The following is a 14,349-nucleotide window of genomic DNA, read 5'->3' on the forward strand; positions in this document are numbered from 1 at the left end:
TGAGTATTTTTGCATTAATGGTCACAAGGGATACCGATCGGTCACTTTAAAAATAAAAAATTCTTATTACTGTTTCAATCTCCTTAAGAGTCACAGGTTTATTAGAAGTTTCTATTTCTTCTTGATTTAATCTTGGTAGGTTTTGTGGTTTTTAGGAATTTGGTCATTTCATCTTTGCTATCCAATTCGTTGGTGTACAATTTTTCTTAGTCCTCTCTTATAATCACTTTTATTTCTATAGAATTGGTAGTAATGTCCCCACTTTCATTTCTAATTTTAGTAGTTTGAGTCTTCTCTCTTTTTTCTTAGTCCAACTAGTTAAAGAGTTGTTAACTATTTTGATCTTTTCAAGGTAACAGCTTTAGGTTTCATAACATTTTTCTATTGCTTTTCTATTTTCTATTTCATTTATCTCTGCTCCAATCTTTATTATTTCCTCTCTACCCCTACTTTGAGTTCACTTTATTCTTTTTCTAGTTGCTTACATTTCAAGATTAGGCTGTTAACTTGAGATCTTTCTTATTTTTGAATGTAAGTATTGATAGCTATAAATTTCCCTCTGAGCACTGCTTTTGCTGCATTCCATAAGTTTTGGCATATTACATTTTTATTTTCATTCATCTCTAAATATTTTCTAATTTCCCTTGTGATTTCTTCTTTGATCCATTAGTTATTTAATAGTGTGTTACTTTAGTTCTACAAATTTATAATTTCCAGGGTTTTTTTCTAATTGATTTTTAACTTCATCACACATTGAACAGAGAGAATACTTTATATGTTACTATCTTTTTAAATATATTGAGAATTAATTTATGGCCTAACATATGGTCTATCCTGAAAAATATACCATATGCACTGGAGAAGAATGTGTGTATTCTATTGTTGAATAGCATGCTCTATATGTATTAAATTTAGTTGGTTTATTGTGTCATTCAAGGTTTCCATTTCCTTAGCGATTTCTGTCTGTTAGCTCTATCCATGATTGAGAGTGGGGTATTAATGTGTCCAACAATTTTTGTAGAACTGTCTATTTCTCTCTACAATTCTGTCAATTGTTGCTTCATATATTTTGATAGTGTATTAGGTGTGTAAATGCTTTGTTATATCTTCTTGCTATATTGAAACTTTTATTAATATATGATGCCCTTCTTTGTCTTTTCTAAACTTTTTCTGATTTATAGACTCTTTTTTTCTAATATTATTACCATTACCCTTGTTCTGTTTTAGTTACTATTTTCATCAAATGTCTTTTTCCATCCTTTAACTTTCAATCTATTTGTGACTTTGGATATGAAGTGAATCTCTTGCAGATTGCATCTGGTTGGATCTTTTTGTTTTTTAAATTCATTCTGCCAACATCTGTTTATTGATTAAAGAATTTAATCCCTTTACATTTTAAAGTAATTGCAGATAGGGAGGGATGTACTTCTGTCATTTTGCTGCTTGTTTTCCATATGTCATAAATTTTGTCCCTCATTTCCTGCATACAGTCTTCCTTTGTATTAGTTGATTATTTGTAATGAAATGTTTAAATTTCTTTCTCATTTCCTTTTGTGTACGTTCTATAAGTCTTTTCTTTGTAGCTATCATGAAGATTATACTTAACATCATAAAATTACACTCTCATTTGAACATATACTAGCTTAACGTCAGTAAAATAAAAACTCTGCTCTTTTTCAGGTCCATGTTCATCCCTTTGTGTCATTGATTTTATATAATTACATCTTTATACATCAGGTGCCCCAAAATATAAACAAATAATTATTTTAAATGTATTAGTATCTTAAATTATGTAGAAAACAAAATGTGGAGTTACAAACCAGAGTTGCAACAATGTTAGCTTTTAGACTAATATATTTTAAAATCTATTAGCCTCTTAGATCATGTAAAAAACAGAAAATGGATTTACAAACTATTGTTATAATAATACTAGCTTTTATAATTGCCCCTTTATTTACCTTTATTGAGATCTTCATTTCTTCATATGGCTTCAAGTTATTATCAATATACTTTCATTTCATCAACTAGGGACTGTCTTTAGCATTTAATGCAGGGCATGTCTAATGGTAATCAAATCCTTCAGTCTTTCTTTCTCCTTTCTTTCTTTCTTTCTTTCTTTCTTTCTTTCTTTCTTTCTTTCTTTCTTTCTTTCTTTCTTTCTTTCTTTCTTAAATCTGGAAATGTCTTAATTTCTTCCTCACTTTTGAAGGACATTTTTGCCATATATATGATTCTTAGTTGACAGTTATTTTTTTCTTTTAGGTTTGAATATATTGACCTTCTGGTCTCCAAAACTTCTGAGAAATTTGCTGATAATTTTACTGAGGATCTCTTGCTTGTGATGAGTCACTTCTCTTTTCTTGTTTTCAAGGTTCTTTTCTTGTCTTTGGCTTTTGAAAGTACAATTATACTATGTTACAGGTGTCTTTGAGTTCATCATACTTGGTATTCATTGAGCTCCTTGAATGTTTATCTTTTATCAAATTTAGGAAGTTTCCAACCATTATTTCATGAAATATTTCTCTCCCCCTTTCTCTCTTTACTCTCTTTCTGAGATTCCCACAATGTGTATGATGGTCTTCTTGATGGTGCCCCATAGGACCATTAGTCTCTGTTCACTTTCCTTCAGTCTTTTTTCTTCCTATTCCTCAGATCAGGTAATTTCTTATCTTCTGGCTTGCTAATTATTTCTTCTGCTTGCTCAAATCTTCATTTGAATCCTTCTAATGAATTTTTAATTTGATTTACTGTATTTTTCAGCTGCAGAATTTCTTTGTCAGTTCCTTTCAGGTTTTCTATTTCTTTATTAATATTTTTATTTTGTTCACACATTATTTTCTTGACTTTTTTCACACTTTCCTTTAATTCTTTGAGCACCTTTAAACAATCACTTTAAAGACTATATCCACTATCAGGTATTTTACAGGAACAATGTTTATTGATTTATTTTTCCTATGACTAGGCCACACTTTTCTGTTTATTTTTTGCCTGTAATTTTCTTTTTTTCTGGAAACTGGACACTTGAATTTAATAATCTGGTAACTCTGGCAATCAGAATCTTTTTCTTCCTAAGAGTTTTTTGCTGTTTGTTTTTCTTTGTAAATTTGCTTTATTGTTGTAGTATATTTCTGTCCCAAAGATAAGTTTGAGGTGTGAACTTAAGGTCTTTAGAGTGTTTTTCTGAGCTTTTTCCTTTCCTTGGGCAAGCATGGTTACCTTCATATATATATATACACACACACATATTTGAAGGCATATATGAAGGCATATATATACACATATAAAGGCTTTTGAATGTCCTAGTCTCTAATGTCTGGCTCCAAAATGTGGGAAAAGGCAAAAATGAAGGGAGAGGAAAAAGATACCAGCTCCTTAAATCCCCTGGAAATGACTTTGGCTGAAGGGAAGGGGAACTGCAGCATTGGAGGGGGTGGTGCAACAATGGTCACTAGCCTCCTTGTCTGCACCCAGAGACCAGAAGCAGAAATCAGTGTTCAGGATACAGATCTCTGATATCTGGGGTACAGGGTCTTTTTGCCCACCCTACCCCCACAAGCAGTGTACAAGGTGCTCCAGGAACATGTGTACACCCTGCCACAGCACTGGGGTTGGGGTGGGTAGCTGGTACTATGCCAATAGCTGAAATTGATAGAGATTAACTACCGTGTATTTTCCAAGTCTTCCCCCTTGAAGTTGTAAGGCTTCAATAGATGCCAGAGTTCCAAAATAGTTACATCAGAGAGATTCTGCCAGTTCAATTGTTGTCTTTGTGGGAAGACAGATCCTGGTGCTTATCACTCTACATCTTTCCAGAATCCTCTCTATTTGTGTTTTACACACTGTTCTGTATTATCCATGTGTTTTCATCCTTTGATTATTGGGAGTATTTTCTATTTACCCATCTTCTAATTCACTTATATGCGTGTATACACATTTGTGTGCATAGTCATAAGAAATTAGTCATGTATGTTGATGTCAATAACAATAGTGATTTCAATAATTATAACTTAAGGAAAAAGGGCTGAAAAGAATGACAAAGTGTTGTTTATATGTGTTAGGTTTCTAACAGTTTCATTTTGGGTTTAAATTTCTGTTAGTTTTGAGTGATAATTCCAATTAGGATAGGCAATATTGATGTAGATTCTTCATATTTTACTTATGTACTACCAAAAATAAGGCTTCTCAATAACATAAAAATATAATACGGCCTTCACATCATATAAGAACAATGATAGTATAAGTATGTTCTTTGGTAAAGAGGAAATGTATTGTTGGCTCATGATATTTAGTTATAAGCGACTTAAATGTGGTCTATCGCTAAGGTGTTATTTTACAGATTCAGCTTTTTATTTCCTTAGTTGCATGATTAACGTCATTTCTTAGATCTATCAATAATGCACTTAATAGTTGAGAAAAAGCCATTATCAGTTTACATGATTCTCATTAATCTTCCAAATGAGACAAATGGAATAATATTATTTATTTTATTTTTTCCAGTTCTATTGAGAAATAATTGCAATATATCACTGTATAAGTTTAAGGTATGCAGCATGATTATTTGATTTGCATATACTGTGAAATTACTACCACCATAGGTTCAGCTCCAAACAAAAAAAAAGAAGGAAAAATATTTTCTCATTGTGATGAGAACTCTTAGGATTATTCTCTTAACAACTTTCCTGTATATTATATGTCAGTGTTAGCTATAGTCATCATGTTGTACCTTACATTTCTAGTTAGCACTTATTTATTTAAAACTGAATGTTAGTGCTTTTTGATCACCTCCTCCAATTTCCCCTCCTCCACCCTCTGACTCTGGTAACCACAGGTATGATCTCTTTTTCTAGGAGTTTGGGATTTTGTTCATTTGTTTGTTATCGGTTTTCTTTTGGGATTCCACATATAAATGAGATCATACAGTATTGTTCTTTCTCTGACTTATTTCACATAGCAGAATGCCTTCAAGGTCCATTTATTTTGTCACAAAAGGCAGGGTTCCCTCAGTTTTTATGGCTGGATAATATTCTTGTGTGTATGTGTGTGTGTACCTAAACTTCTTTATCCATTCATCTGTCGATGGACACATGGATACTTAGGTTGTCTCCACATCTTAACTATTATAAATAATGCTGCTATGATCATGAAGGTACAGATATCATTTTGTGTTAATGTTTTCATTTGCTTTGGATATATTCCAAGAAGAATTGCTAGATCATATGGTAGTTCTATTTTTAATTTTGGGGGGACTCATCCATACTGGTTTCCATAATGGCTGTACGAATTTAAAATCCAACCAATAGTGCACAAGGGTCCCCTTTTCATCACATTCACGCCAACACTTTTTACCTCTTGTCTTTTTGAAGATGAGCATCCTAACAGGCATGAGGTAATATCTGATTGTAATTTTAATTCACATTTCAAAGGTGTATATATAAGAAGGAGAGTTAGAGGAAGAAATGTTATTGTGGAGGTTTGATTGACTCAGGATGTGTTCTACTGATTTCTAGGAGTAACAGCCTGTATCATTCACTTGTCCTCACTGCTTTAATAATAATCCAGCTACAAGTCATAGGCCAATCATATGGATAATTTAAACTGGCAGGATTGTGGTGAGCCATACCCCTTTTTCATTTTAGTTTAACTGGAGGCAGCTTTAAGGATTTGCTGGAATATTAGACTGCATGAGAAGGCTATTAATCTGTCATCTCTATATACCTCTGAGCATCTCAAGGTCTTTTTAAATTAAAATCACATGACTTTGTAAACAAGTACAAGATACTTTAGTTATGTGAAAACTTGACAATCATTGAATAATGAACACTTTCTCCTTCCTGGCTAACTTAGCAAGCTGCTTTTGACCAGCTGAGTCCTAACCTCACCACTTTATTCTTATGCTCATGCACATAGCATTGTTCATACTCTTTACAAGTGTGCTCCACATTCAGGTATGCTATTTTTCTCCTAGGAATAATGCTTTCCTACTCTCTCACTACAGAAATTAAAATGCACACGCTCTTTCATTTAAACAGTCTTTTAATCTCCACTGAACATTCTTTGTTAGTTTTTCTCTATCTCCCCACATAAGCAAGGTAGTTTTATTGCTTGTGAGAAGGTAACAATTGTTTTATCTAAGACATATGAATATATCCCTCAACAGTAAGCCCACTGCTTTTGCATGGTGCAAGTGGAATATGCAATATTCTTTTATCCAATAAAACACATTTATCCAAGATGCAGCTCAGTCTACGAGAAAGAGACAAAATTAAATATTTGAATGTAATAACATTTTCCCTCTACACAAAAGAGCAAGCAGAATTTCTTTTGTTATAAATGCCACAATAATAATATCCAAGAATATGGTAATTAATTGTGGTACAGTATTGTAAAATTTATGTCAGCAGTCACATTGTTACCTAGGATATCTCTGTTGAATTCATATGAACAAATTAAAATGATTAATTTTGGTATCTGGTCATCTCTATTCAAGTGGCCCATTCAAACTCTGCCCCTTCCTCTCCTTTGTGGTTTCTTCTCCAGGAATGGCACAATGGAGGGAGGGAGGGAAGAATCACAGACTTTATATCCTTCCAGCCCAAGGAACTGCTACAGGAGAGGAATGGATGTCACCTCTAACATAGACTAACTCTCCCCTAGAAGCATTTCCAAAGAAATTATCACACTTCTGCTCTGGCACAACTCTCCTCCCCTCCCTTCTGTTTTGTTTTGAAATCAAGGGGTACCTAAAAATTATTAGGTAATAAAAATCATGCTCTATTTGCTCTATTTGCTCAGTCCTTATGTAAAATCTCATACACTAACTAATGAACTGCACATAGAAATTACCTCCATTGCCCAAACCTCACAGTTGGGTTTGTCTTTCATTTTCTGGTGGAGGCTGCTGTCCCGGCAGTTCCTGGCTCAGGCTGCTCCGTGTGCTTCCCTCTCTCCCTTTATGTCTTCCTGCCCTTGCTCCTTGCTTGAGACAACACTGCCATGTGCCTTAGGGCAACTCTGTTATCTCTTGTACACATTTAGCAGGATGCAGTGTGGCTCCCTGAGTGGCTTAAACCACCACATTAAAATTCAAAGCCTGAAAAAGAAAATCCCTGTCCTTTCCACAATACAAAGTTCTTTTCCCCTGCATGAGCTTTTATCTTCCTGTTTCTTCTAGTACTTCCTGTGTCACACTAGTCCCCTTATCCTATAATAACAAGATGGCCTAATTACATTTTTTTAAACAGATTTAAAGTCAAAGTTCAAGGAAAAGTAAAAATAACTCTGGCAATGAGGTTCACACACAAGGGAGCTTTTCAGTAAGATCCCACCCCCCAAACAGGTTTGGTGCCTCAGTTACCAGATAAAAATTAGAGAAAAGTGGACTGACGTTTAGATTGGTTTTTAGCTGTGACCATAGAAAATCAAACTTGTTTTTTCCATAATGAAAGTGTTACATTCATTATCGGGAGCTAGAAACAAATACAGCAAATAAAAAAAGCAGTAAAAATGAACCAGTAAGAGTCACACAGAATTGAATTTACAGTCCTTGTGGTTGAATTCCCAGGATAATCATGCAAGTTGTTTTGGGATTTCTCATCTGCAAGTAAGCTGGACATTAGAACCCTGTGTAAAACACTGTGTCACTGTCAGTAGATGCCAAAATATTATAGAAAATAAAGGGGTTCAGACTAACTGACCTTATACAAGTAATAAGAATTAGAAAATACATGGGAACTACAAAACAAAATAGAATTAGAGAACTGGGCTTTCCTGGTTCTGACTTTTAACTGCAATGCATTCTATTGTAACTGTTCTTGGGCAGAACAGTTTGTTCATAACTTATTGGACTTCTGTTTCATTTACTATAGTTCAAGCTCATTAAAATGACTGATATGGAAAATTGGATTTTCACTCCTCTGAGTCAAATAAAAGCAAGCACTTCTTGCTTCAGAGTCTCAGTGAAGAGGAAGGGAGGCATTTCCTAGCCCAGGGGAGAATGAGGGTTAGAATATTAACCAATGGGGGTCAAATGAGGTCTCAAGAATCCTTTGTTCCCTAGGTGGCCTGCAACACCTCCCTCTTCTAACCCTGTCCCCAAAGTAGCTCAGCTGGTCAAAGGAGAGCAAGCAGTTCTGTCAGGCAGCTCTGGTAAGTGTAACAGCAAAAACACGAGATGCACCAATTGGCTGTTTCCTCATGTAACCTGGAGAAGAGACCCTAGGACTCTCTTTTCTGGATCATATATGTTGATGGGTCTTATTGAGAATGGCTTTGCATTCATTATTCAAAGGACTGTGGATGGAAAAGGGGCCGCATATTAAACCTGACAAGCTCACGAGACTGAAAATAACCACATAGGATGGCATGAATATAAAAATTCCTAAGGTGGGCCATGGAGAGAAGTCACATCCTTGGCCTGTAGCTTCCTTGACAAAGGTCAATCTTTACCTTAAGTGAGCCTATCTATTGTCTTTTTGCTCTAAGATAACATACCTTTGAAGTGTAAGAGTAATCCCTTTCCAGACCCCCCCAGGGGGCACAACCCACTATACCAGATCAGGAAACTACAAAATCCCTCATTGTTACCTTGTTCCCCAAATACTGTCTCTATGTGCTGTAAAAGCTGTTAACTATCCTGTACCCACTGATATAAAAGAAGTGTGTGTCTCTCCATTTTACTTAATATCCAATCCCAGAGATTTCCCTTTTTTCTTTCTCCCACGCCCTTAATCTATGACCAATGGATTTCATGTAATCCTCCTCCTTGGATTCTAATGTATAAAATAAATTGCAAAACGGCCATTTTTCTGGAGCATTTTCTCAATCCCTGGAGACTTTGCTTCCTGGCAATTGTAGTCAGTTTGGCTCAAATAAACTTTTATAAGCTTTCTGTTAGGCTGGATGTTTTTCAGGGACAAGACCCATGAATGAGTCCCTTAAGACTTTAAATGATAAGCTTTTGAGAAGGGTACACCCTTATTCTTTAAATACCTTTTACACTTAATCTAAACTGCATTATTATAAGATTACATAACTGTTTATACCTTAGGCTACAGATTTCAACTAACTTAATATGTATATTGGTTACAAAGAGAGAAAAGCTAATTGAATGAAAAAGAGAATTTGTTTGGAGGTTTTCATCCATTTAAAGAGAATTTGTTGGGGGACTGCCTACCAATATAACAATTTGGGAATGGGGAGAAGTTCACATGTTAATATTTTGAAATATTAGCCTTATACACATGTAATCCAAACCTCATAAAAGCTTAAAATATAGAAATAAGTAACATTTCATGTCTTTCTTTGATTGTTGCTTCTTATAAAACTATTTTTGTTTCTCAGAGGGATTTATTTTATTTTAAGTGCCTCCTTCTAAGTAAACTCTTTTAGTCCTACAAACAATAGGCTTTTCCCCCTCAATCGTTTCCTCCTTTGACATTTAAGAGTCTCAGATACTTCAGAATCCCCTGTAGCAGTGATTGTGTTCCCCAACAGCCTCTTTACAAAGTCAAATGGCTTCTTCTCTAGACTTCTCTTCTCACTCCCCATACTACTGAAAGACAGTACATGTTCTTTTCAACTTATATCAGAAAGTGAGCTACAGGAAGACACTTGCAGGTTTTGTAATACAGACGTTCTTGTCATTTGATTGTACATTATGGAAATTCTTCTTACTAGTTTTCATACTCAGTGAGTACATAGTGTGGGCAAACTTTTCTGGAGGACTTGAATGTATTTATTAATTTGAAGATCCCTTTGAAAGCTTGGCAGTGAGGTGGGATTGTTTTTATATTTTATATTTGCATGTTATATATTGACATTGTCTTGTAAAATTATACATAAAAGTGTCTTAAGGAGCATTTACAATTCCTCCTTATTAAAATAGATGAAACCTTTGATTCTTTGATTAATATAGGGAAAACTCATGGTTTATTTGAAGCCTTTTATATCCTTCTGAATACTCTGATTATAAATCCTTGTCAGATGGAGAGAGAATTAAGGGGGGCTCAATGGAAAAGTCTGAAGATGAATTCATTGCCAAAGCTTTTGTGATTACAGCACAGTTAAACAGCTACCAGGAGAGTCCACAAAGCAATAAAAATTAAAGACTTTCTGGCAGTCATGAGGGGGAGTCAAATGTAAATTAAGCTAACTCTACTACATTTAGGCTCACATGAGGATCCCAGGAACAACATATAGTGATAGAGACAACAAGGGAGCATAACTTACTTTTGAAATTAATAAAAAATATAAACAATAATGATGAACAAAGACCAATTTTTTGTATGTGTGTATGTTTGAGGAAACTATAAACTTGTAGGTAAAAAGCATACTTAAAACAACAGCAGAACAAAATCATAATGAATTATATTCAATGCTTTCTGAAGTCAGCATTATATTCAATGTTTTCCGCTCAATCAACATAATTTAAGACCTTTTTTTTTTTTAATTGAAGTTCATCTGATTTCATGCAGTTAACCATAGAGTGAAGATATGTTCCAGGATAGAGCACAGTTGCAGAGAGTGATTAGGAACAAATTATTAACTATTATATTTATCAAGAATCAAAATAGGGACCCCCTTATTTGATTCAAAACCAAAATAGGATCTCCTATTTTGATCCCAAAACAAGATTCAGATGATTTTGCAAAATAAAGATTTCCAAGGGCACAGTGTATGATTTATCTGCACATACACGCCTCTAGGTACATGGTTAGTCAAATATTTAGTGAAGCTAATTAAAGAATGAAATCCATAAATGAAGAAAGTAGACACGCATGTTGTGGATCAAGGTGATACTTCCCCTTTCTTTTTCATCCTTCGTACTTTAGCTCCTCTCAGGCCTTCTCTTTCTACACTGGAAAATCTCTCATCCTGCAACTCTTCCATACCACCCCAGACCTAAACATTCTCTACTTCGTGAGGAAATTCAGGACCTATATGGAGTAGTAATAGCTAGGATATAGTAACCTAAAGAGCCTTAGAAATGAGAAGCTGGATGTTAGAGGCATGTGGTTTTGAATCTCGATTTGAAGCGAGGGGCACCCATACACAAAGCTAAGTCAGGAAGGAGAAGGATGCAAGATCACTGACAGGAAATCTTCCTACATGAAAGCAAGAGAGGACAAATGAGTTGGGGGAGGAGGAGGTGCCCATGATGCCAAATAAGTAGAGGGATAGAATGTGGAAAGGCCACACATGATTTGTGGTGGTTGGGAGGAAAAGGAATCCTTTTAAGGATATAGCCTCATGGGGAGAGGGATAAATTTTCTTCCTGTGAAGTTAAATGTACAAGCAGTGGGGAGAAGCTAACAGTTAAAGCTGTCTTCCTGGGAATGCCTACCTTCATATTGTTGAAGAGTTACCTTACTCTGGGTAACAATGATGGTTTCTCTCTGATTTTTCCACCAGAGTCCAGTTTCCTAATTAATTTCCAGGTCACCCCTGAACCTTTTGTGTCTCTTTAAGGAACTGGTCAATATTAGAGCAGGAAAGGTCCTTAACATTTTCTGAAACATTTAACTACAGATGTGAAAACTGAGGAGCAGGTCAAACAAATGGCTTATTGTCACTATGATGGAGAAACTGACCTAAGATGGTTCCTTGCCATGTGGAACTGACTTAAATGGTGGCCTGAGCGGAGAGAGAAGTCCCCAGCCTAAGCCCCAGCCCACTTCCGCATAGGCCCCTCCAAGCCACACCCTGAGGCAATCACCAGACAACAACTACCCCTTCTGCGACTGAAGGAAGTCCCCAACCCATAAATATCTGCTCAAAACCTTGCTAGGGGTTCAGTCGTTTGGGAAAGATCCCACTGAACCCGCTGGCATAATAAAGCTGACTCTCCTAACTCTCTGAGTGCCGCTTGGGTTCTTTCCAGTCCTGGTATCTGTAACAACTAGAGATAGCTGTTTATAGAAATTTAAAACACAATGCAGATCTTCTTGCATATTGGTAAGTTTATTTTCTTCTCTTCTTCTGAGGATAGTGTGTGTGTGTGTGTGTGTGTGTGTGTGTGCATGTGTGTGTGCAGGTGTTCATTTGCCTACTGTGTGTATGTTAGTAGGGAGCAGTTATCTAAAAGGGAGAATTACTAGCTAAAGTATAGAAGAGTGTCTAGGATGCGTTCTGAAGGTTAGTTAATGTAACTGCCAAACTTGCTCAAAGGAATTTTAATTTGCTCATTTTCTATAGATTTGCATCTATCAGTCTCCTTGGAGCAGCGCTGTCCAATAGAAACACAATGAAAACTACAAATAGGAGCCCCACAGTTTTAAATTTTCTAGAACTTACATTTAAAAAGTAAACGTAAGTAGAATTAATTTATAATGTATTATATTTAACTCCATATATTCCAATATTAACATTTCAACCTGTATTCAATATGTAATTATTACTGGAATTTTTAATTTCTTTTGCACAGAAAAAACAAACAGTATTTGCTCATCTAAATTCAGACTTTCCACATTTCAAGAGCTCAATAGTCACATGTGGTTAGCAACTACTATAATGGGCAGCACAGCCTAAGAGAATAATTTTTTAGACATAGCTTGTATTCAGTCACAGAAATCATAGTCATTGCCATGTAGCAGATTCTACTTTGGTAAGAGATAGAAACTGTGCAACATGAATGACTATCAACAATTACAACTGTCAACTTCTTGATTAACATCTTTAAACATCTTCAAAAATATTTTCGATTTTTTTTTCTGTAACTTCAACTCACAGAGCATTTGCCATACATTTTAATCAGATGTAAGTGGTTTATAGTGAAAACATTACTTAAAATGTTCTTTATAATTAACTTATACTGAAGTATGGCAGGAAACAAGCAGGCTATCCTTAGGAAAAACCTTACATTATCCACTGCATTTTTTGTAATTTCCTTGTATGCAAATTTTATTTCCATTTCTGAATCTGCTAAAATAATTGGGTGGTTTTCTGCTTGAAATGCTGAGCAATTTAAAGTAACTACTGGTTGTTCCAGAAAATTATCTGTCTAGAGCACAACCAAGCCTGACATCTTCTATGTTTATAAAAAATACAAATTTTTCAAACTGATTAAAGATTCCTTCCTGCATTTCAGTATTATTGACTTCTGTTTAAGTGTTCCATTTTACAGGTTAATTAATTGAATGAAAGTATGGATAAAAATTAGGCATTGGTAACGTTGGCCTAGGTTGACTAATATGTGAAATGAAAATTTCCAAGAGTTTATGGGATTATATTCACCAAACGTTGTACTGGACTTACTGCTGCTTATCTTCTAGTACTTGCCTGGCCAAATGCAAATATTTGGTGGTTAAATAATAAAGGATAATGTTAAAGAAGGAATGACAATAAAATAGATGGGTTTTATCTACAGAGACTAAGTTCTCTTAATGAGAAATTAAGATGAAATCAATCAGAAAACAATTCTGTTTTTGAATAACACAAAAATGGGAATAGTCTTCAGGCCTCCCTAGTTGAAGACATAAGTAGAAAGGGAAGCAGAACACAGACTGTAGAAACAACAAAAGAGACTTTATGTGTTACTATTTGCTCACTGTGGCTTTGATGCTGGTGACTTTCTCTGGCCTGAATCCATCCTTACCACCTTATACAATAGACCTTAAAGAGCCTCCATTGCCATCTGTTCTCTTTCAGAGAAAAAGCATCTCTACACGGCGCATCTCCAATCTCTATTTTTTAAAATTAGTACATCGGTCCTGTGTGCCTCTAGAAGTAACATATTTAACTGTATTAAGCCTGAGTTATTTTAGGGAATATGCCAAGGGCTACCATTCATTCTTTAATTACAATTTCTAAACAGAAATTATAATGTACAGAAAGCAAATTAGGCAAATTTCTCATACACTGAGGAAGGTACCCAGTCAACTTATATAAAGGGAATACTAATAAGAAAATGGGTGAAGGCAGTAAAAAAGAAAAAAGGGGGGGGAGAGGTTTTAATTATCTTCAATAGTATATAGAAGTCTATATTCTTTAACAGAAGAACTTTTAAGATATGAATCAACTTCTCAATAGAGTTATTATGATTCATTTTATCTGATTAACACTTATATCTATACCAAGATTGCTGATAGTGATTGGATGTTACAGAAGAGAAAAAGGAAGGAATGAAAGAGAATTAAAAGAGATTATGTGTATAAAAAAATCTAAAGAACACCTGGCACATAGTAATGGGTTAAGAATTTGTGTTGTTGCCTTTTTCTTTCTTTTATTTTTTACCTATATCATTAAGTGGACTGTGATACATAAACATCTGTTGTACTCAGTAACATTTTACGAGTATATCAAGATTGTAGTTCAGCTTCATGACACAAGAAGTTTAATTCTATTTTGTTGTTT

Source organism: Rhinolophus sinicus, linkage group LG06 (genome assembly GCF_036562045.2).
Source record: "Rhinolophus sinicus isolate RSC01 linkage group LG06, ASM3656204v1, whole genome shotgun sequence".
Classification (NCBI taxonomy): domain Eukaryota; kingdom Metazoa; phylum Chordata; class Mammalia; order Chiroptera; family Rhinolophidae; genus Rhinolophus; species Rhinolophus sinicus.